Source organism: Panthera onca, chromosome C1 (assembly GCF_046562875.1).
Source record: "Panthera onca isolate mPanOnc1 chromosome C1, mPanOnc1 haplotype 2, whole genome shotgun sequence".
Lineage (NCBI taxonomy): Eukaryota > Metazoa > Chordata > Mammalia > Carnivora > Felidae > Panthera > Panthera onca.
This window is the reverse complement of record NC_138346.1, coordinates 181,929,261-181,954,957: the sequence shown is the minus strand read 5'-3', so window position 1 is coordinate 181,954,957 and position 25,697 is coordinate 181,929,261. Positions and strand designations below refer to the sequence as shown.

At 36.6% G+C, this 25,697-nt stretch overlaps 1 protein-coding gene and 1 pseudogene across 8 annotated transcripts in view; both read right to left on the bottom strand.

Annotated features, from left to right (window-relative positions):
* Positions 1 to 25,697, bottom strand: part of LOC132670999 (BEN domain-containing protein 5) — a 1,465,258-nt gene that overhangs the window by 1,280,840 nt on the left and 158,721 nt on the right. The window lies entirely within an intron of this gene.
* LOC132674152 (U2 spliceosomal RNA) lies at positions 21,620 to 21,719 on the bottom strand (annotated as a pseudogene).

Sequence of the window (25,697 nt, the reverse complement as noted above, 5' to 3'; positions counted from 1 at the left end):
AGAAAACGTTCCTAACCTGGGGAAAGACACAAACATCAAAATCCAGGAAGCACAGAGGACTCCCATTAGATTCAACAAAAACCAACCATCAACAAGGCATATCATAGTCAAATTCACAAAATACTCAGGCAAGGAAAGAATCATGAAAACAGCAAGGGGAAAAAATTCCTTAACCTACAAGGGAAGACAGATCAGGATTGCAGCAGACCTATCCACAGAAACTTGACAGGCCAGAAAGGAGTGGCAGGATATATTCAATGTGTTGAATCGAAAAAATATGCAGCCAAGAATTCTTTATCCATCAAGGCTGTCATTCAAAATAGAAGGAGAGATTAAAAGTTTCCCAGACAAACAAAAATTAAAGGAGTTCGTGACCAATAAACCAGCCCTGCAAGAAATCTTAAGGGGGACTCTCTGAGGGGAGAAAAGATGGGAAAATAAAAGGACCAAGAACACTACCAGAAACTCCAACTTTACAGGCAAGATAATGGAAATAAATTCATATCTTTCAGTACTCAATCTAAACATCAATGGACTAAACACTCCAATCAAAAGACATAGGGTAACAGAATGGATAAGAAAACAAGATCCATCTATATGCTGTTTACAAGACACCCACTTTAGACCTAAAGACACCTTCAGATTGAAAGTAAGGGGATGGAGAAACATCTATCATGCTAATGGTCACCAAAAGAAAGCTGGAGTAGCCATGCTTATATCAGACAATCTAGAATTTAAAATAAAGACTGTATCAAGACATGCAGAAGGGCATTATATCATAATCAAGGGATCTATCCACCAAGAAGACCTAACAATTGTAAACATTTATGCGCCAAATGTGCAAGCACCCAAATATGTAAATCAATTAATCACAAACGTAAAGAAACTTATCTATACAAATACCATAATAGTAGGAAACTTCAACACCCCACTCACAGCAACGGACAGATCATCTAATCAAAAAAATCAACAAGGAAACAATGGCTTTGAATGACACACTGGATTGGATGGACTTAACAGATATATTCAGAATATTTCATCCTAAAGCAGAAGAATACACATTCTTCTCCAGTGCACATGGAACGTTCTCCAGAATAGATCACATACTGGGTCACAAATCAGTCCTCAACAAGTACAAAAAGATCGAGATCATACAATGTATGTTTTCAGACCACAATGCTATGAAACTTGAAATCAACCACAAGAAAAAATGTGGAAAGATAAATACCTGGAGACTGAAGAATATCCTACTAAAGAATGCATGGGCTAACTAAGAAGTTAAAGAGGAAATTTAAAAATACATGGAAGCCAATGAAAATGAAAACACACAGCCCCAAACCTCTGGGACACAGCAAAGGCAGTCATAAGAGGGATGTATACAGGAATCCAGGCCTTCTTCAAGAAGGAAGAAAGGTCTCAAATACACAACCTAACCTTACACCTTAAAGAGCTGGGAAAAGAACAGCAAATAAAACCCAAAACCAGCAGAAGACAGGAAATAACAAAGATTAGAGCACAAATCAATGCTATCAAAACAAAAAACAAATAACAATAAACAAACAAACAAAAAACAGTAGAACAGATCAATGAAACCAGAAGCTGATTCTTTGAAAGAATTAACAAAATTGATAAACCCCTAGTAAGTGTGATCAAAAATAAAAAGGAAGGACCTAAATAAATAAAATCAAAGATGGAACAGGAGAGATCACAACCAAATAACAGAAATACAAACAATAATAAGAGAAAATGGGCAATCTGGAAGAAATGGACAAATTCTTAGAAACATATAAACTACCAAAACTGAAACAGGAAGAAATGGAAAATTTGAACACACCCATAACCATCAAGGAAATTGAATCAGTACTCAAAAATCTCCAAACAAACAAGAGTCAAGAGCCAGATGGCTTCCCAGGAGAATTTTACCAGACATTTAAAGAAAACATGGGACATCTGGAAGGCTCAGTTAGTTAAGTGTCCAGCTCTTGATTTCAGCTCAGGTCATTATCTCACGGTTTGTGAGTTTGAGCCCCATATATGGCTCTGCAGACACTGTGGAACCTACTTGGGATTCTCTCTCTCCCCCTCTCTCTGTCCCTATGCTGCTTACTCTCCTTCTCCAAATAAAACTTTAAAAAAATTCTTTAAGAAATAAAGAAAATTTAATATCTACTTTTCTCCAATTGTTCCAAATTCGGAAGGAAAGCTTCCAAACTCATTCAACAAAGCCTGCGTTACCTTGATTCCAAAACCAAAGATCCCACTAACAAGCAGAATTACAGGCCAATATCCCTGATGAAACTGGATATAAAAATTCTCAACAAGATATTAGCAAATTAAATTCAACAGTACATTAAAAGAATTATTCACTATGACCCGGTGGGATTTACTACTGGGCTGCAGGCCTGGTTCAATATTCACAAATCAATCCATGTGATACATCACAGTAATAAAGGAAAGGGTAGGAATCATATCATCCTGTCAATAGATGCAGAACAAGCATTTGACAAAACACAGCAATGATTCTTGAAAAATATCCTCAGCAAAGTAGGAATAGATGGAACATACCTCAACACCATAAAGGCCACACATGAAAGACCCACAACTAATATCCTCAACAGGAAAAAACTAAGAGCCATCACTCTACAGTTAGGAACAGGACAAGGAAGCCCACTCTCACCATTAGTATTTAACATAGTACTGGAAGTCTTAGCCTCAGCAATCTGACAACCAAAAGAAATAAAAAGCATACAAATCAGTGAGGAAGAAGTCAAACTTTCACTGTTTACAGATGACATAACACTTTACATGGAAAACCTGAAAAACTCCACCAAAAAATTGCTAAAACTAACACATGAATTCAGCAAAGTCACAGGATATAAAATCAACATGCAGAAATCTGTTGCATTTCTATAAGCTAATAATGAAGGAGCAGAAAAATAAATCAAGGAATCAATCCCTTTTACAACTGCAACAAAAACAGTAAGATACCTAGGAATAAATATAACTACAGAAGTAAAAAAATCTGTACTCTGAAAAGTATAGAAAACTTATTTTAAAAATTGAAGGGGACACACAAAAAAAAAATGGAAAAACAATCCATGCTTATGGACTGGAAGAACAAACACTGCTGAAATGTCTGTACTACCCAAAGCAATCTACACATTTGATGCAATCCCTATCAAAATACCACCAGTATTCTTTGCAGAACTAGATCAAAAAATTCTAAAATTTGTATAGAACCACAAAAGACTCAGATTATGAAAGTGATATTGAAAAAGAAAAACAAAATTGGAGGCATCACAATTCCAGATTTGAAGCTATATTACAAAGCTGTAGACATCAGGACAATATGGTACTAGCACAAAAACAGACACATAGATCAATGGAACAGAAAAGGAAACCTACAAATAAACCTACAACTATATGGTCAATTCATTTTCGATGAAGCAGGAAAGAATATCCAATGGGAAAAAGTCTCTTCAACAAATGGTGTGTGGAAAACCGGACAACAATATGCAAAAGAATGAAACTGGGTCACATGCTTCCATCATTCACGGAAATAAATTCAAAATGGATGAAAGACCTAAATGTGAGACAGGAAACCATCAAAATCCTAGAGGGGCACATAGGCAGTGACCTGTTTGACCTCAGCCACAGAAAACTCTTACTAGACACATCGCAGAAGGCAAAGGAAACAAAAGGAAATCTATCAGGACTTTATCAAGATAAAAAGCTTCTGCACAGCAAAGTAAACAATCAACAAAACTAAAAGGCAGCCTTTGGAATGGGAGAAGGTATTTGCAAGGACATATCTGATAAAGTGTTCATATCCAAAACCTATAAAGAACTTGTCAAACTCAACATCCAAAAAACAACCTAGTTAAGAAATGGGCAGAAGACATGAATAGATACTTTTCCAAACAAGACATCCAGATGGCTAACAGACACATGAAGGAATGCTCAACATCACTCATCATCAAGGAAATACAAATCCAAACCATGATGAGATACCACCTCACAACTGTCAGTATGGCTAAAATTAACAACACAAGAAACAACAGGTGTTAGCCAGGATGGCAGAGAAAGGTAATCCTCTTGCACTGTTGGTAGGAATGCAAACTGTTACAGCCACTTTGGAGAATAACATGGAGGTTTCTCAAAAACATAAAAATAAAACTAACCCACAATCCAGAAATTGCACTATTTTTACCCAAAGGATACAAAAATACAGATTCAAAGGCATACATGCATCTCAATGTTTATAACAGCATTGTCAACAATAGCCAAAATATGGAGAGAGCCCAAATTTCCATCAAAAGATGAATGGATAAAGAAGATATGGTATACATATACAATGGAATATTATTCAGCCATCAAAAAAATGAAATCATGCCATTTGCAACCTCATGGAGGTTGCTAAGTGAAATAACACAATCAGAGAAAAACAAATACCATATAGTTTCACTCAGATGTGGAATTTAAGAAACAAACAGATGAACATATGGGAAAGTGGGGGAAAAGAAGAAAGGGAAACAAACCACAAGATACTCTTAACAATAGAGAACAAACTGAGGATTGATGGAGGAAGGTGGGTGGGAGATGGGCTAGATGGATGATGGGTATTAAGGAGGGCACTTGCTGTGATGAACACTGGGTGTTGTATGCAAGTGATGAATCACTGAATTCTACTTCTGAAACCAATATTGCATTGTATGCTAACCAATTAAAATTTAAATTAAAAAAATTAAAGAAATTAAGGAGTGTCACCTGGGTGGCTCAATTGGTTAAGTGTCCAACTCTTGATTTCGACTCAGGTCATGATCACGCAGTTCATGAGATCAAACCCTATGTTAGGCTACATGCTCACAGCGTGGAGCCTATTTAGCATTCTCTCTCCTTCTCTCTCTGCCCTTCCCCTGCTCACACACATGCACTGTCTGTCTGTCTGTCTGTCTGTCTCTCTCAAAATAAATAAATAAATACACTTAAAAAAAGTTAAAAGTGTTGACGGCTTAAATTCACACTAGAAAACTGTACCTTTGGACTGCTCTTCAACTAGGACATGTTGCTAATCTCTAAAATGTGTTGATAAGCCTTACATAGCAGAGGTTTTTTTTACTTAACAGTTAAAATTTGGCAATTTATCTACAGTTTCTTATAAAAGATACTCCAAATTTGAAATCATAACAGTCTTTTATATTGAAGTATAATTTTAAAAGCAGTTTTTCCTCTCTGATGAGAAAACAGTCAATGTGTTAGTGTAAGTCTTTCTCTTAGTATACAATGCATGATTAAAAAATAGTAAGTAAATTAAAATTATTTAGTTAAGTATATTCAATGTTTATTATGAAGTATAATTTTACCTATATGCAAGTAATTCACATCATAATGGCCCAGATTAATGACAAAAAAAATGTATTCAATACATTGCATTTATTTTAAAAAACACTAATAGTTTTGTTAAATTACCAATGACTGAACTTACTGAGTGATTCATAAATTTGGATTCCACCTTATTCATTAATTGTAGTGTTGGACTAACTAGAGTAACTCTTTTGTCTGCATGCATGGAGACAACATAATTGTTATTTTTATTTCCTATTATTATGCATCATGGATAATGAATTCTTTTAGGGGAAAATGGATAAATAATTTGCATTTTCATGAAACAACAAGCATCTCTATTCCCTGTGAAGCTTGGAATCTATCAATACATTCTGTAATAAACAATTTTGAAAATCACAGTTTTCACACATTACATTTGCTTTTAGGATGATGAAGTCAACCCTTAAATTAGTGTATACATAGCAGCATACCAAACTACAACAAAACTCTATGGTTTAAAACAACAGCATATATTATTTCCTCCAATTGCATGGATTGGCCAGTGGTTCATCTGGGCTCACTCTTGGTGAATATATGAATCTAAAGTACACGGGAGAGGTCTGTACTAGAGATATAAGTCAGTGTGTAAGTAATATGTAAACCCATCTGAAGAGAAATCAAAGGGAGTAACTGTAGGTAGCGAAGAGAAAAGGTTTAGGAACCTTGCCCTGAAACATTCTAGTGTTTAGAAGGTAAAGAACTGGGGGCGCCTGGGTGGCTCAGTCAGTTATGGATTGGACTCTTGATTTTCCACTCAGGTCATGATCTCGCACTTTGTGAGATCAAGTCCTGCACTGTGAGTGCAGAGCCTGCTTGGGATTCTCTCTCCCTCTCTCTCTCTACCTCTCCCCTGCTCACATTATCTCTGTCTCTCAAAGTAAATAAACTTAAAAAAAACAAAGAAGGTAAAGAAATGAGTTGTAACCAATCAATGTACAGAAGTGGCCACTAAAGGGCGGGGGTGAAATAACTGGGGAGTTGGTATGTATCGTTGAAGCTAAAAAGAGAAATATGTCTAAGAGTAAAGAATGGGAGTAGTCCAAATGGGTCAAATCCTACTAACAGAACTATGAGAATATGAACTGAGATTTAGCAACTAAAGTCCTTAATGGCATTGCAAAGGACAATTTGGAGGGAAGGGTATGATACTGAAAGCCTGATTTAATAGGCCAGAAGTAGAGGCAGACCACTCTAAATAGGTTTTTTTCTGTAAAAGGGAAGAGAGAAAAGCAGTAATTGATAGAGTTGTGGGGCAAAATGCAATTATTTTTTAATTTTTTTTAAGTTTTTATTTAAATTCCAGTTAGTTAACATACAGTGTAATATTAATTTTAGGTGTACAATTTAGTGAGTCAACAATTCCATATATCACCGGGTACTCACCATGACAAGTGCACTCCTTACTCCCTCTCACTTATCTCACCCATCCCCCCCAACCACTTCCCCTTTAATAACCATCGGTTTGTTCTCTAGGTAAGAGTCTGTTTCTTGGTTTGTCTCTCTCTTTCTCTCTTGTCTCCCTTTGCTTATTTGTTTTGTTTCTTAAATTTCACATATGAGTGATCATATGATATTTGCCTATCTCCAACTGACTTATATGGCTTAGCATTATACTCTCCCACCATCTTTCAGACGTCAGCTCAGGTCATGATCTATCTCACAGTTAGTGAGTTTGAGTTCCCCATCGGGCTCTGTGCTGACAGCTCAGAGCCAGGAGCCAGCTTCAGATTCTTGTGTCTCCCTCTCTCTCTGCTCCTCCCCAACTTGTGTGCACTTGCTCTCTCTCTTAAAAAAAAAAAATTAGGGGCGCCTGGGTAGCTCAGTCAGTTGGGCGTCCGACTTCGGCTCAGGTCATGATCTCGTGGTCCGTGAGTTCGAGCCCCGCATTGGGCTCTGGGCTGACAGCTCAGAGCCTGGAGCCTGTTTTGGATTCTGTGTCTCCCTCTCTCTCTCTGACCCTCCCCTGCTCATTCTCTGTCTCTCTCTGTCTCAAAAATAAATAAATGTTTAAAAAAATTTTTTAATTAAAAAAATAGTGTATACATATATGCGTGGCATTCCTTTCATATTTCTGTTCTGCCCTTTGGGATTCAAAATTCAAGCAATGAATTAGTAGTTTAAGCATGCCACACATCTTGCATAGGACAACTTACTACTCCTAAATATTTATAAATATTAGGAGAAAAAAACATGTTGAAGATATCAGAAAAAAATGTTTTTTCCTACCATGGTAGGCACTAATTTGTTTGTGACATCATTATACAGATAATTTGCACATGGCGATGATTCAAGTTAGCAAGTCTATGGAAGATTGCTAGGTTACGAAATCCCCTTGTATATTATGCTAATTTACCTTCACATTATTTCATTATTATAGATTCTGAAGTTCTCAATAGCTTCTGGAAAAAAAAAAAACATGCCATGATAATATATGGTTTGTTCCCTGTTTTCTTTCAGAAATAAAAAAACACTAAATCAAAATTAACATGGAAAAATCTGAACCTGGTAGGCAATTAAGCACTTGGGAGATAATCAATCATTGTAAATATGAACAGTTATATGTTCACAATGGAATATTACTACTGAACATTATATATTTATTGCAATAGGTTTCCAGCTGCATAGGAAAGATGCTAAAAATACTTTCTTAATAATATCCAATGAAATTCTTAGAAAATCAAAAATGATGTTTTAGGGGCGCCTAGGTGGCTCAGTCGGTTAGGTGTCCGACTTCAGCTCAGGTCACGATCTCACAGTCTGTTTGAGCCCCCCATTGGACTCTGTGCTGACAGCTCAGAGCCTGGAGCCTGCTTCAGATTCTGTGTCTCCCTCTCTCTCTGCCCCTCCCCTGCTCATGCTCTGTCTCTCTGTCTCAAAAATAAATTAAAAAATTTAAAAAAATTTAAAAATGATGTTTTAGATAACAACAGTGCTGTTAAAATGCAGTCTCTATCAAGATTTGGCAGAAATATTGTATCAGAACTCTGAACTCTCAGGTACATAAACCAAAGTACAGAAAGAGCTTTCCCCCTTTCCATAAACATTCCATAATACCTATCTACTCTAATCAGATAGTTTATTTCATCCCAAATAATGTCATATAATAAGTGCGAAATTAACACCAGCTTCAAATTCTCTAAATATGACACAGAAAAAAACATGAGAAGAAATATTTACAACTTGACAGAATGCAATGAACATTCTGTCAATCAGCCTTGTCCATCTCAAGTGACGGATATTGGAAAGTTATAATGAAATCCCTCTGCCTAAATTTAAGATAGTAGAAAAATTGCTATATAAACCCCACTAATTGCTCAAATTCAGATGTATCAAATACATTAGCTCTCCAAATATACCTTCCCATCCCATATCAATTATTTTTGTTTCCCATTGGCTACTTCAATTCCATAAATAGTTTTTTTCTAACTCAACAACCATTCAATATGAAATCTATTATGTTTCAAATGCTTTATATATTTTATATCATTTGATCTTTATCATTTACCCCTCTGTAAGGTGTAAGTCTTCCTTCCAGGTGAGGAAATCGAGGCTCACCTAAGTACCTCATACAAAGCCACATATGCAACCAGTAAGTAGCAGAGATATAATCTGAAGTCAAGTCTGACTGACTCCAAAGCTCCTTCTACTCTATAATTTAGTATTCTGTACAAGATTCTATTTCAAGACTATCAGGAGATTAAAAAGAGGAGTTAGGGGCACCTGGGTGGCTCAGTTGGTTGACTGTCCAACTTCAGCTCAGGTCATGATCTCGCAGTTCATGAGTTCTAGCATCACATTGGGCTGACTATTGTCAGCCTAGTGCCCACTTAGGATCCTCTGTCCCCCTCTCCCTGCCCCTCCTCCTTTTGCTCTCTCTCAAAAATAAAATAAACATTTAAAAAAAAGAGGAGTAAAAATAATTTATGCCATTAAATAGTTCATTACATTCTGGAAAACAGCACCTAAACTACAAAGCAGATATGATATGGTATCAGAGAAGCTCAAACAATTGGTTTAGTAAAGAAAGACATCATAAATGTCAGGAAAGCTCTTGTAGATGAGATTACATTTGACATAGGTTTTAAAAAATACACTGTTTTATCAAAGGGTGAAAATTTGGTGATGAGAGGGGGGGATTAAGAAAGGATATAGAGTCAGGGGCCTTTCCAAGAGAAGAGAATAATGAAGAAAAACTATATAAAAAAGTACATTTAATATACAGAGACTACAGCACTGAGTAAATAGAGTGGAATGAAGCAAAGGAAGACTAGAAATAAAGGCTGAGTCCATACTAAAGGGTCTTAAATACCATGTTGAAGAAACTTTATTTCATTGTAAGTGAACCAGGAAGTTAAAATTTTTAAGTAGGCAGTAATGTGATTCAAATTATGCTTCAGGAAAATGAATTGCATGAAAATATATACAATATATGGAAAAGACAGAGGCTTGAGGAAGAAAAGTAAATTTGGAAATTACTGCAATAGTCCTAGCAGCCTGAACTAAGAAATCATGGTAGGAAAAAAGAAGGTAGAACACTATGAAATCCATACACTTTGTTAAAACATGGAGTTAGCAAAAAAGCAAAGGTAATTCAGAATCCAGATCTGATTCCAGAATATGTGTTCTTTCCCTTATACCACACTGCCTCCACCATGTTACACGTCACAGTGCTGGACACAAAAGTATATATTGTGTCCAAAAAATATATATTGGCTCTTTGTTGTGGTTGCTGCTAAGTATTTTTTTTAAGTTTATTTTTGACAGAGACAGAGTGCGAGCATGAGCTGGGGAGGGACAGAGAGAGGAGACACAGAATCCAAACCAGGCTCCAGGCTCCAAGCTGCCGGAACAGTGCCTGATGCAAAGCTCGAACTCACGAACCATAAGATCATGACCTGGGCAGAAGTCAGACACTTAACTGACTGAGCCACCCAGGCACCCTGATTGCTGCTAAGTATTTAAATATTGTACAGAAGCAATCGCTGCACATAATTAATAGTTAATAAATATCTTTTGAGTGAAGTCTCGAAGAGGAAAATGAAATTCTTAAGAAAAATTAAACCCTTGGGGCACCTGGGCGGCTCAGTTGGTTAAGTGTTCGACTTTGGCTCAGGTCATGATCTCATAGCTTGTGAGTTCGAGCCCCAAGTCGGGTTCTGTGCTGACAGCTCAGAACCTGGAGACTGCTTCAAATTCTGTGTCTCCCCCTCTCTCTGCCCCTCCCTTGCTTATTCTCTCTCTCTCTCTCTCTCTCTCTCTCTCTCTCAAAAATAAATAGACATTAAAAAAAGAAAAAGAAAAATTGGAACCTATAGATATAGACATTGAAGGAATATATCCATTGTGTTGCTTCATTTGCAATCATTCCCCTTCTGGGGTACTGCTAAAACACTCATAATTCACATTTGCTAAATTCTGATTATTTGGGCATAGTATTACATCTAAGATAGAACAGGAAGGAGAAATATACATAGGAGTGCCTCTAAGCATGATTGTTACTAGCACCTATACTCTGGGGCTGTTAAGAGCAGGAACCACAAGGCTATATGCATGAATGTGTACATTTGGGAACAGACAGTTATGACATTGATAATGATACACTAAATATATCTTCATGCAGTGAAACAGATGCATGCATCACCATTTTTTCCACCTAAGGAACACTGACATGCAAGTTCAAAGCTAGGAAGAAAAGAGTACAAGTTCATTCACAGGTGTCTCCACATAACCTATGAACACTCACATTAAGGAAAGGAGCACTGGGCTAAATGCTTATTGCAGGGATGTTGATATTAGGGAACTATTGAAGTATCTGAGCATGAAATAGTCACTAAGGTGTTTAAAATGTATCACTTAAATCTTGTTACACAAATCATCTTTTCTCTTTCTCCAAGGCTTCCTTGATAAATATTAATTTTCTACCCTTAGACTAATTAATTTGCTATTCACTCATTCCACATTTACTGGAGAGCAACTATGTGACAGATACTATACCAAGCTACACTACAGGAAAGAGAGTCTAAGATAAGAGATAAGAGTCTAAGATTAGAGATAAAGTCTAATTGTCCAACAATAGCTGAAAATCTAATGGAAGGACCAACATGTAAATAAATCATTATAGTGCAATGAGAGAAGTAGATATATGAATATCCTAGATGAAATATATGGGAAAGAAGCCAGAACTATAAAAAAGTGCATTATCTACAAGAATCTTTTTTAACTTTTTTTTAACAGTTATTTTTGAGAAACAGAGAGAGACAGAGCATGAGCGGGGTAGGGGCAGAGAGAGAGGGAGACACAGAATCTGAAGCAGGCTCCAGGCTCTGAGTTGTCAGCAGAGAGCCCAACATGGGGCTCAAACCCACTAACCGTGAGATCATGACCTAAGCATAACTGGGACACTCAACCTACTGAGCCACCCAGGTGCCCCTGCAAGAATCTTAAACAACAGTTGGTGAAGTTTCAGGCTAGGGGAGAATCACAGAATGCTCCAGCTCCAAGGGAACTATAATTAATTTTTATTAAAAAAAAAAAAAAAGCTACTACTGGCAAAATAATTCCCAGCCACTGTGTCAGAGTCAGATCATACATGAATAAACCCTGATCCCTGTCTACCCCAAGAAACCCACAACCCAGCAGAAAATCTCATGACTACTCACTAGTAGGCAGAAGCCATTAAAAAGTATATGAATATACAGAAAAAATTAAATTGAAAATTTATTAGTATAGAATGTCACATCATTAGGATAGGATTTAAAAGCAACTCCTGATTAAGACATACTCCCATAATGGGGTGCCTGGGTGGCTCAGTCAGTTAAGCTTCTGACTTCAGCTCAGGTCGTGACCTCGCAGTTTGTGAGTTCAAGCCCCGCATGGGCTCTGTGCTGTCAGCTCAGAACCTGGAGCCTGCTTCAGATTTTTTTGTCTCCCTCTCTCTCCGTTTCTCCCCCTCTCAGACTCTCTCCTTCTCTCTCTCTCAAAAATAAATAAAGATTTTTTAAAAAGACATATTCACCTACTATAAAGTCTGGAATATTCAATCATGAACTATGCCACATGACAAAACTGTCTACCCTTATCCCCTTCCATTCTCAAATCACATATTCTGACACCACCCCTTGCCTACAGGTAAAAAAAAACCACTCCCATCTTGGTAACTCTATCATACCCTATACAGATTCTACTCACTAGTACTTGACTCATTAATTCATTAATTCCTTTACTTGGTGAACTAGTATTTTTTGAACGCTCATTCTGTCTAAGACAGCATGCTACATATATAAAGCACTCAATAATATAGACACAATCCTGTTCTCATAGAGCTTAAATTTTTCTAGAGGCAGAGACATAATAATAAAATTTAAAAATAATTATATAACAAATCTGGTGATGTAAGTGCTAAGAACAAAAATAAAATGAGCTAAGAGGAATGGGAGAGATGAAAAGAGAGTACTGTACTAGTTGTAGAGCCAGGAAAGACTTCCCTGATATGATGACATTGTATCAGAGACCCAAATGAAGTAAAGGATGTACCATGTAAGTATCTTGGGGGCACAGCATTCCAGGCAGCAGAGTGCAAAGGCCCTGAGGTGAGAGCCTGCACAGTGTATTTAAAGAGCAGTCAGATGAGAAATGATGGTGACTTGAATACTATCAGCCCCTGTGGCTTTTTGGTGCAGTTACCTACACATCAAACTATGAGCTCCTTGACAGTATGAATCCAACCTTAGTTACTTCTGAGTCTCCACTGCCTAGAACAGAACCAAGCATAGTGGACACTCAATAAATATTTGGGTAATTAATGAGTAAGTATCCAATCCTTCTGTCCCTTGCTTGATTTACTTCCTGGTATTACTGACACATATGCACTACATCCTTCACTGGGATTTAAGTTTTTCTGAGAACAAGGACTAGGTCAGATATATATATATCTTTTCCTCTTCCCATCCCATACCTTCCTCTACTACCTGGCAAGTGTTGTACACATACAATACAGGACCAACAAAAATAAAACCATTGAAAGGATATCTTGGTGCTGTGTTACCAAAAGTCACCTGTAATAGGGAATAAAGAGCAGAAATCCTAGACCAAAATTCTCTACGGAAACAAATGGTACAACAATATTGAGATGTAGGTAAGACAAACTTTCACCAAATTTTTATTACTACCATCCCTAACACTCACCTGTACCACTTTATAAATGCAACTAGAGTCACACTGTCACATTTAAAGTATGCTTTCAGGATCCAGAGCTAGGTCAGAAGACAGTGATTCTAGAGAGGAAAGCCAGGGGCTCCAATGTACAGTACTCAAAAACCTAAAAATATTCAGCCATGATTTCAGGTGAAAAGGGTTCCAAAAGGTCTATCTGTGCAGGCAGTAATGTAGACCAAGCATAACTGCCACTTAGTCGCCCAGGGAAACCTGTCTATTCACATCTGGATCTCAGCTAGTTATTGGGAAAAGAAAATCTGGATATAGACATTGTGCAAATTAAGCCGCCTAGCCTAGATTCCTATCAAGAAGACAATGGTTCAAGGCAATACCCCAGACTTAAAGAGATAATAATTCTAGTATTCTAAGCTTGGTATAACTGTAGCACAAAAAAAAAAACTAGTTATCAAGAAAGAACCCAGTTCTGCAGACTATAGCAATGGAAATAATGCAAGAAATACTGCAACTTGTAAACTGGGTCTGGTTTATAGACCAAACCAGGTTTGGTCTCTTGCACATCAGACAGCAAGACAGCAAATAGTTGCTATTTGGCAGCAACTCTGATACCACTCACAGACATTATGCTCTGCTCAAGACTGGCTAAGAAATGAGGCATATTGTGATGAAAGGCAAGGAGCCAGGAAGAGAAAAGGTATGCATGGCACTTGGTCCACAAAATCAGAAAACTGTCAGGCTGGAAAAAAAAACAAACACTGCAGCCCAGCAAACCTAACTATTTAAGATATATCTATCACTTCCCCTCTACCTACAGCCCCTTTCTAGAGAGTCTGTCCTACCCACTGCCCTTAAAAGGCAGCCCTACATACCCAAGACTACCCTCTTTAACCAAAACTGACCAGACGCAACTGAGCCAATAACATTTTCCTTCTGATAATTTAGAATTGAAATATAAGATTGTGCTTATTAGATAATGTTTAGCAGGCCAAAATCAACAGTATGGCAATGAAAGCAACAAGCTGGAAACACAGGGAAAATAAAGAGAAAACAAACTCAAGACCATACTGGCCCAGGCATATATGAAATGAGGAAGAGGCTAGCCTGATAATTTTCTAGTCTCCTTTATGCCTACATATGGATTAAAAATATTTATGAGTGACTAATAATTCTTGGATAAAATTTCCCTTGAAAAATAGTCTTAATCTTTAGAATTTGGGGTGTCTTTAATAATATGTAATTCTCATTTGCTATACTGTTATTTATAGTCCTGTGTTAAATATTCAGATTCAATTATAATTATTCTATTCCTAAATGATATTAAGTTATACTTTAAATATGATCCAATATCCCAGGATCCACAAATTTCAGGAAGAAAGCACACAAAGAAGAAAAATACATACCCTTCCCTTCAGAAATGAGCATCCAAATTTTACTTATAAAATTGCCTCCCATATTTTACCCTGTTTAGATGTATAAAAGGTTAACATCTAATTCCATTTACAATGCTGATCCAGCAAGAAAGAAATTAATTTGGCGTTAGAGTAGTAACATCAATTTCCCATGTATTTGAAGTAATGCATTTACTGGAAAGAGATTAATATCAATTCCATAAATCATTCACATGCTTTTTCCGGAGTTGGAGACATCTGAGTAATGTCATATATGTGAGCTGATATCACTTTGTGCATACTCCATTCATTAATCTATGCCTGAGGTTGCAGAATAGTTGTCAGAAGAAAATATAAAACTTGGAAAAGAATCAATCTTTCTGTTCTTAATTTTTTGTGATTTGTTTTAGGAAGGTAAGCCAAATGTTGTCTGAAATGCAATGACATTGGTCCATACTGGCATTCAGTATTTTCAGGAAAAAAAATGTTGTTTTATTAAATCTGTTGTCAATTGTCATCCTACTGGTAACAACCACTTAATACACATATAATAAGACAACATGTAAATGTCAATGTAAAGATTCCATTAAGGATCTTTGATAAAATGTTGCCTGAAAAGAGAATGGAGTCTGAACCTCTTCCATAAACATCAGCTCTTCGTTGTTACTGCTGATTTCATAATCACACAATTTCAAGAGTTGTTTGTGCCTATATTAGGGTTCTCCACAGAAACAGAACCAATAAGGGGTGTGCGTGTGTGCGTGCGTGTGTGTGTGTACAAAGAGATTTATTATAAAGAATTGGTTCATACTACTATGGAGGGTAACAAGTCCCAAGATCCGAAATTGGCAAACCAGAGTCCACAAGAGACAATGGTGTAGTTCCAGTCAAATGCCGTATCTCAAAACCTAGGAAGAGCCAATATTTCGGTTCAGCTGAACACAGAAAAATACTGATGTCCCTCCCAGCTCAAGGCACTCAGGTAAGAAATTTCCCCTCACTAAGGGAAGGTTCAGCCTTTTTGTTCTATTGAGGCTTTTGATTGATTACATAAGGCCATCCCACATTAGGGAGAGCAACCTGCTTTATTCAGTTTACCAATTTAAATGTTAATCTTACCCAGAAAAACCTTCATAGACACACCCAGAATAATGTTTTACCAAATGTCTGGGCATTCCATGGCCCAGTCAAGTTGAAAAATAAACTTTCACACTACTTTAGAGTCTTCTATCAACTCCCAAAGTACAGGCCCCAAATCCCTTCATAACAAAGAATGAGAAAAACAAGACCCAGATGTGAGCTTGGGGTTCCTAATGCCCAATAAATATCAGTTATTTTTGACTAACTGATAATTACTAACCTAAACTTAAATCTTCCATTACAAGTCATCTGTGGCTAACAAAACTGCAGAAAAAAAGGAAGTATGTGATCCAATGGAAAGAACCCAGGCCTTTGAGTCAGATGAAGGTCATATCCTGGTTTTATTTTTTACTAAATTACCTAAATTTTGGCCCTCAGCGTCCTCACCTAAAATACTGCCTATTTCATAACATTCTTAGAATTAAAGATAAGGTATGTAATGTTTCTTACATAGTGCCTCACATGTAATAGATGCTCAATATTTCCCTAACACATAAAAACACATGGGAGAATTCCACTTTCTGCCCTCCTGAAAATAGACATGGCCATATGACATGCTTTCATAATACAATGTGAGTGGAAACTATTTATGATCATTCCAAGGGGTTTTTTGTTACTTTAAAACCATAGTGAGAAATATCTCTCTTCCCACAAATTCACAAAACCAAAAGTTCTTATATTTTATAGTATATTAACAGCTTACAGAATATTTCCCTATCTTCTATCATTTGCATGTAATAGCAATATTGTCAACTAGGCAGGACAAGCTTCCTTACTCCATTTTAGTGGTTAGATCACACACTCAGAAGTTAAGTGAGTTGCCCAAGGCTACATACATAAGAAGTTCCAGGTCTTCTGATTCCTAGGCAATAGCAATCTGTGAATGGGGGGGGGGGGGGGGGGGGGGGTAGTCACAGACAGCAAATTGTTTCATAAGATAATTCACTGACATGTTGAGTTGTTTTGGTGTTTTGTTTAGGATACTCCACATTAGACACAAACCCCTCCTATACAAACAGAAACACACACACAAAAACCATACAAATTCTTCTCCAAGCCCTTTGAGATCTCATGCCTCAGAGGAGGTTCATATGATAGTAAAAAGACAAAAGTAGCCTCTAACATTTCTCTTCCTCACATTACCCAGGATTATGCTAGTAGAAAAGGAGACTTCCACTGAAAACAGAGAAAGGAAGGAAACAATCCCACACATTGAAATAGTTATAGAAATCAAGGATCCCATGAGTGGTGATAGGAAGAGGTACTCCTGGGCAGTCCTCAGCAAAGGATGGTGGTGGAAGGCACCTAGGGAAGAAGAACTCTGGGCACTAGGGCTCTGTATCTAGGCAAAGGCCTCCATGAAGATCCCCATTCCCTGCTTGCAGTGAAGCATTCCACCTTCAAGGAGCTACATGAGATTGGATGATAAGGATGTCATGTGCCCAGACATGTGAAAATCAGAAGCCCTCATCTCATTGCCTAAGTATCACATACACCTCTTGGCATATTATGTAATGGGAGTGAAAGACATAGACCGTCAATGATGACGGGAAACTGAATTTCCCCAAATCCCAATGAGATGGATTGATTTAAATAAACTAAAATAATTTGGTATTTCTTGCTGAACATATGAACTAAGATCTATAGCCACAACATACAAACAGTATGTTTGCTTCTTTAAACATATACTTCATTGTCAATTTCAAACCCATGATATTTTCTTGACCATTCCTAAAGGACTAAGTTCTCCAAATCCACAAATGTCACCCTTTCTACATTAATTGCTAGATACTCCAATTATCTACTTCCATCCATGAGGAACAACATATGGTATGTTACATCCAATCAGCCTTCCCAGATTAGATGTTCAAACCCCAAATGGGGAGTGAGTTAAAGCTTCCCAAAGTGGTAGTAGGTACATTCCATCTACTCCATTCAACAGGTCTCATATTGCTTTCCTGTGAGCTAATACAGGACATAAGACTGCTTATTTGCTTGTACTCCAACTTGGAAATGCTCAGGTTGTCATGACTAAGCCATGACTAAGCCAGCAAGCAAATGGGTCAATATTGAGTAACCAGGAACTAAGATATATGAGCACAGGCTTTCAGGTCTGATAGACATGGGTTGACTCCAGATTTTGCCACTTATTAGTTCTATGCAATTAAGGATGTCACTTAACTTCTATGAACCTCAATTTCCTTTTCCAAAAGTAGGAATAAAATGCTTACCCTCCATTTTGTCCAAAATTTATGAAAGAACTTAAGAGAACAGAAAACACTTTGTTAACTACAAAACACTATATAAATGTTAGGAATTGTTAGTTTTTCCACTTGGTCTTGCTGTTCTGGTTATTATTTTCCTTCAGACCTAAGGTCAAACAAGGGGAACATGGTGAGTTCTTACATCTTCTTTATACATTAATCAGTCAATGCACATTTGGGCTCTTTCCATAATTTGGTTGTCATTGATAGCACTGCTGTACACATTGCCTTTTTTTGTTGTTTGATGGTGTCCTTCACTGTGCAAAAGCTTTTTATTTTGATGCAGTACCAATAGTTTGTTTTTGCTTTTCTTTACCTTGCCTGAGGAGACAATTCTAGAAAAATGTTGCTATAACCAATGTCAAAAAAATTACTGCCTAGAATGTTTGGTTTCAGGTCTCACATTTAGGTCTTTAATCCAATGTGAGTTTATTTTTGTGTATGGTGTAAGAAAGTGATCCAGTTTCATTCTTTTGCATATACTTGTCCAGTTTTCCCAGCACTGTTCATTAATGAGACTGTCTTTTTCCCATCATATATACTTGCCTCCTTTGTCATAGATTAATTGGCCATAGAAATGTGGGTATATTTCTGGGCTCTCTATTATGTTCCACTGGTCTTTGTGTCTATTTTGTGCCATTATTATACAGTTTTGATTACTATAGCTTTGTAGAATAGCTTGAAATCTAGGATTGTGATTATCTAAAGCTTTGTTCTTCTTTCTCAAGACTGCTTTTGCTAGTCAGGGTCTTTTGTGGTTCCATAGAAATTTTAGGATTATTTGTTCTACTTCTATGAAAAATGCTATTGGTATATTGATAGGGATTACACTGAACCTGTAGATTGCTTTAGGGAGTATGGACTCTGTAACAATATTAACTCTTACAATCATGAGTGGTATATCTTTCCATTGTTTGTATCATCTTCAATTTCTATTATTAATATCCTACTATTATTACTATTATTATCCTACTATTACTACTATCTATTATTAATATCCTATTAATATCACAGTATAGTTATTTCATTTCCTTCGTTAAGTTTATTTCTAGGTATTTTATCCTTTTTAATGCAATTATAAATGGGGGCGTTTCTTAGTTTCTCTTTCTGTTACTTTGTTATTAGAGTTTAAAAATTCAACAGATTTATGTATATTAATTTGGCATCCTATAACTTTACTGAATTTATTAGTTCCAGTAGTTTTTTGGTGGAGCCATTAGGCTTTTCTATATATAGTATCATATCATCTGAAAATTATGAAACTTAATTCTTCCTTACCAATTGTATGCCTTTTACTGGTTGCTGTGGGTAGGACTTCCTGTATTATGTTGAATCAAAATGGTGAGAGTGGATATCTTTATCGTGTTCCAGATTTTAAAAGAAAATCTGTTTTTCACCATTAAGTATTATGTTAGCTGTGACTTTGTCATATATGGCCTTTATTATGTTGAGGTATAATTAATTCCTCTAAACTCACTTTGGTGAGAGGTTGTATGATTAATGAATATTATACTTGTCAAATGCTTTTTCTGAATCTACTGAGATGATCATCGGGTTTTTATACTTCCTCTTGTTAATCTGGTGTACCACATTCATTGATTTGTGCCTATTGAACCATCTTTGCAATCCTGTGATAAATCGAACTTGATTGTGGTGAATGATCTTTTTAATATATTATTGATTTTGGTTTTATAACATTTTCTTGAGGATTTTTGCATCTATGTTCATCAGAGATATTGACTTAGAGTTTTTTATTTTTGTAATGACTCTGTCTGGTTTTAATATACGGGTAATGCTTGCCTTGTAGAATGAATTTGGAAGTTTTCTTTCCTCTTCTATTTTGTGGAATAGTTTGAGAAGAGTAGGTATTAACTCTTCTTTAAATCTTTGGTAGAATTCACCTGTTAAGCCATCAGATGCTAGATTTTTATTCATTGGGAGTTTTTTTGATAACCACTTCAATTTCATTATGAGTAATCAATCTGTTTACATTTTTGTACTTGCTTCTTGATTAGTTTTAAAGATTGCATGTTTCTAGAAATTTATCCAATTCTTCTAGTTTGTCCAATTTTTTGGCATATAATTTTTTATAATATTCTCTTATAATTCTTTATATTTCTGTGGATCAGTTATTTCTCTTTCATTCAGATTTTACTTGAGTCCTCTTGTTTTTTTTTTTATGAGTCTGGCTATTTATCAATTAAGTTTATCTTTTCAAAGAATCAGCTCTTGGTTTCATTGATTTTTTTCTATTTATTTCTGCTTTTAAATTTTTTTTAACGTTTATTTATTTTTGAGACAGAGAGAGACAGAGCATGAATGGGGGAGGGTCAGAGAGAGGGAGACACAGAATCCGAAACAGGCTCCAGGCTCTGAGCTGTCAGCACTGAGCCCGACGCAGGGCTCAAACTCACGGACCGCGAGATCATGACCTGAGCCGAAGTCTGCCACTTAACCGACTGAGCCACCCAGGCGCCCCTATTTATTTCTGCTTTAATCTTCATTATTTACTTCATTATTTACTACTAAATTGGGGCTTTGTTTGTTCATATTTTTCTAGTTCCTTTAGGTGTAAGGTTATATTCTTTGAGACTTTGTTTCTTCAGATAAGCCTGTATGACTACAAACCTCCCTCTTAGGACTACTTTTGCTACATCCCAAAGATTTTGGGCTATTGTGTTTCTATTTTCATTTGTCTCCATATAATTTTTTTTTAATTTTTTTTAACGTTTATTTATTTTTGAGACAGAGAGACAGAGCATGAATGGGGGAGGGTCAGAGAGAGAGGGAGACACAGAATCGGAAGCAGGCTCCAGGCTCTGAGCTGTCAGCACAGAGCCGAACGCGGGGCTCGAACTCACGTACTGTGAGATTGTGACCTGAGCCGAAGTCGGACGCTTAACCGACCAAGCCACCCAGGCGCCCCTCCATGTAATTTTTTTTTTAATTGCCTTATATTTCTTAGTTCACTTATTGGTTATTTAGTACCATGTTGTTTACTATCCATGTATTTGTGTTTTTTCCAGTTTCTTTCTTGTTACTGTTTGCTAATTCATACTATTGTGATCAGAAAAGATGCTTGATATTTCGATCTCTTAAATTGATTAAGACTTGTTTTGTGGCCTAACATATCTTGCAGAATGTTTCATGTGTCCTCAAAAGGAATGTGTATTCTGTTTTTTAGATGGAATGCTCTGTATATGTAACTGTTAAGTCCATTTGTTCTAATGTATCATTCAAAGCCAATTCTCCCTTATACATTTTCTCTCTGGATGATCTATCCATTGATGTCCGGGGAGTGTTATAGTCCCCTACTATTAAACTAAGAACAGATACTACACTTAATCTTAGCCAAAAGGCAGGAAGCAATGGTGACACAGAGTAGATACACATGTGGTGAGCATAGCATAATGTATAAACTTGTCAAATCACTGTCACGCACCTGAAACTAATGCAACATTATGTGTCAATTATACTAAAATAAATAAATAAATAAAAATTTTTAAAGACCCGTATTATTACTGTATTACCCTCTATTTTTCCCTTTAGGTCAGTTAATATTAACATTGTGTATTAGGTGTGCCTATGTTGGATGCATAGATGTTCGCATTTGTTATACCTTTTCATTGAATTAATCCTTTTATAATTATGTCTTTCTTTGTCTCTTGCTTTGGTTAAAACAGTCTTTGTTTTAAAGTCTATCTTGTGTGATATAAATATTACTATTCTGGCATTTGTTCCTCCCTGATCCATCTGCATGGAATATCTTTTTACATCCATTTACTTTCAGTCTGTGTGTGTCCTTAGGTCTGAAATGAGTCTGCTGGAAGCAGCATATACATGGGTCTTGTTTTTTTTTAATCCGTTCCATCATCGTATGTCTTTTGATTGGGGCATTTAGTCCATTTACATTTAAATAAATTATTAATAGTTACATATATACTGCAATTTTGTTGTTTTACATTAGTCTTATTTTTAAGTTTTTTATTTTTTTATTATCATTAATTTTAGTTAACACATAGTGAAATATTAGTTTCAGAAATAGAATTCAATGATTCCTCATTACACACAACACCCAATGCTCATCACAAGTGCCCTCATTAATACCCATCACCCATCTAGCCCATCTCCCACTCACCTCCCTCCATTAGCCCTCAGTTTGTTCTGTATCATTAAGAGTATCTTGTGGTTTCTTTACATTTCTTCAATATGTTCATTTCTTCTGTTTCTAAATTCTCTAATTCCACATCTGAGTGAAATTATATGGTATTTGTCTTTCTCTGATTGACTGATTTCATTTAGCATAACATATTCTAGCTCTATCCACAAGGTTGCAAATGGCAAGATTTCATTCTTTTTGATGGCTGAGTAATGTTGAATTGAGTGTGTGTATGTGTATGGATTCTCTCCATAGTTTGGCTGTTGTTGACAATGCTACTATAAACATCAGGGCATATGTACATCTTTGAATCTGTATTTTAGAAACCTTCGAGTAAAACCTAATAATGCAGTTTATGAATTGTAGGGTATTTTTATTTTTAGGTTTTTGAGGAACTTCCATACTGTTCTCCAAAGTTGCTGCATCAGTTTGCATTACCATCAACAGTGCAAAAGGGTTCTCTTTCTCCACATCCTTGCCAACACCTGTTGTTTCCTGTGTGGTTAATTTTAGTCATTCTGACAGGTGTAAAGTGGTATCTCATCATGGTTTGGATTTGTATTTCCCTAGTGATGAGTGATGGTGAGCATCCTTTCATATGTCATTAGCCACCTGGATATCGTTTGGAAAAGTATCTATTCATATCTTCTGTCCATTTCTTAACTGGATTACTTGTTTTTTGGGCATTTAGTTTAGGAAGTTCTTTATAGATCTTGGATAATAACCCTTTATCAGGTATGTCCTTGCAAATACCTTTTCCCATTACAAAGGCTACCATTTAGTTTTGTTGATTGTTTCCTTCACTGTGCAGAAGCTTTTTATCTAGATAAAAGTTCCAATAGTCATATTTCCTTTTGTTTTTCTTACTTTCATCGACATAGCTGGTAATAAGTTGCTCTGGCAGAGATCAAAGAAGTTGCTGCCTGTGTTCTCTAGGATTTGATGGTTTTTGTCTCACATTCAGGTCTTCCATCCATTTTGAATTTATTTTTGTGTATGGTGTAAGAAAGTGATGTAGTTTCATTCTTCTGTATTTTGCTGTCCAGTATTCCCAAAACCCTTAGTTGAAGAACCTTTTTTCCATTGGATATTGTTTCCTACTTTGTCAAAGATGAGTTGACCATATAATTGTGGGTCCACTTCTGGGTCTTTAATCCTGTTCCATTGACCTATGTGTCTGTTTTTGTGCCAGGACCATACTGTCTTGATGACTACAGATTTATATCATACCTCAAAAACCAAAACTGTCATGCCTCCACTTTTATTTTTCTTTTCTAGGATTGCTTTAACTATTCAAGGCCCTTTGTGGTTCCAAAAAATATTTAAGATTGTTTGTTCTAGCTCTGCAAAAAATGCTAGTGTTATTTTTGTTAATATAATTTATTGTCAAATTAGCTAACATACAGTGTGTACAGTGTGCTCTTGGTTTTGGGAGTAGATTCCCATGGGTCATCACTTATATACAACACCCAATGCTCATCCTTCCTCAATGCTGATCATCCATTCCCCCCCCCCCAGCAACCCTCAGTTTATTGTCTGTATTTAAGAGTCTCTTATGGTTTGCCTCCCCCCACCCCTGTCTGTTTGAAACTATTTTTTCCTTTTCCTTCTCCCATGGTCTTCTGTTAAGTTTCTCAAGTTCCAAAACATATGATGTCTGTCTTTCTCTGACTGACTTATTTCACTTAGCATAATACACTCCAATTCCATACACGTTGCTGCAAAAGGCATGATTTCATTCTTTCTCAGTGCCAAGCACTATTCCATTGCACATATAAACCACATCTTCTTTATCCATTCATCAGTTGATGGACATTTAGTGTCTTTCCATAATTTGGCTAGTGTTGAAAATGCTGCTATAAAATTGGGGTACAAGTGCCCCTATGCATCAGCACTCCTATATCCCTTGGGTAAATTCCTAGCAGTGTTATTGCTGGGTCATGGGGTAGATCTATTTTCAATTTTTTGAGGAACCTCCACACTGTTTTCCAGAGTGGCTACACCAGTTTGCATTCCCACCAATAGTGCAAGAGGGTTCCCGTTTCTCCACATCCTCGCCAGCACCTATAGTCTCCTGATATGTTCATTTTAGCCACTCTGACTGGCGTGAGGTGGTGTCTCAGTGTGGTTTTGATTTGTATTTCCCTGATGAGAAGCGACATTGAGCATCTTTTCATGTGCCTGTTGGCCATCTGGATGTCTTCTTTAGAGAAGTGGCTATTCATGTCTTCTGCCCATTTCTTCACTGGATTATTTGTTTTTTGGGTGTGGAGTTTGGTAAGTTCTTTATAGATTTTGGATACTAGCCCTTTGTCCAAATGTCATTTGCAAATATCTTTTCCTATTCCATCAGTTGCCTTTTAGTTTTGTTGATTGTTTCCTTTGTAGTGCAAAAGCTTTTTATCTTGATGAGGTCCCAATAGTTCATTTTTGCTATTAATTCTCTTGCCTCTGGAGATGTGTCAAGTAAAAAATTGCTGCAGCTGAGATCAGAGAAGTTTATTTCTGCTTTCTCCTCTAGGGTTTTGATGGCTTCCTGTCTCACATTCAGGTCTTTTATCCATTTTGAGTTTATTTCTGTGAATGGTGTAAGAAAGTGGTCTACTTTCATTCTTCTGCATGTTGCCGTCCAGTTCTCCCAGCACCATTTGTTAAAGAGACTTTTTTCCATTGGATATTCTTTCCTGCTTTGTCAAAGGTTAGTTGGCCATACATTTGGAATGTTGGCCATACATTTGGAATGCTTTAAATATGATAGGAATACGCTTAGATGTAAGTTTTAAAAGGATCACTCTAGGGGCGCCTAGGTTAAGCATCCGACTTCAGCTCAGGTCATGATCTCATGGTCTGTGAGTTTGAGCCCTGCGCTGGGCTCTGTGCTATCAGTTCAGAGCCTGGAGCCTGCTTCAGATTCTGTCTCCCTCTCTCTCTGGCCCTCCCCCACTCACACTCTATCTCTCTCTATCAAAAAAATGAATAAACATTAAAAAAAATTTAAAGGGTCACTCTAGATGCTGTGCTGAAAATGGATAATGGGGGTTGTGGAAGATGTATGGAAGGAAACAAGAAGAACAATAGTTCTGACAGATGTTGATGGTTTGAATGAAGGAGGCAGATAGAAATTAATGGATTCAGGATATTTAATAAGCATAATAATAATTCTCAATGGATGGATGGATGAGTTATTAG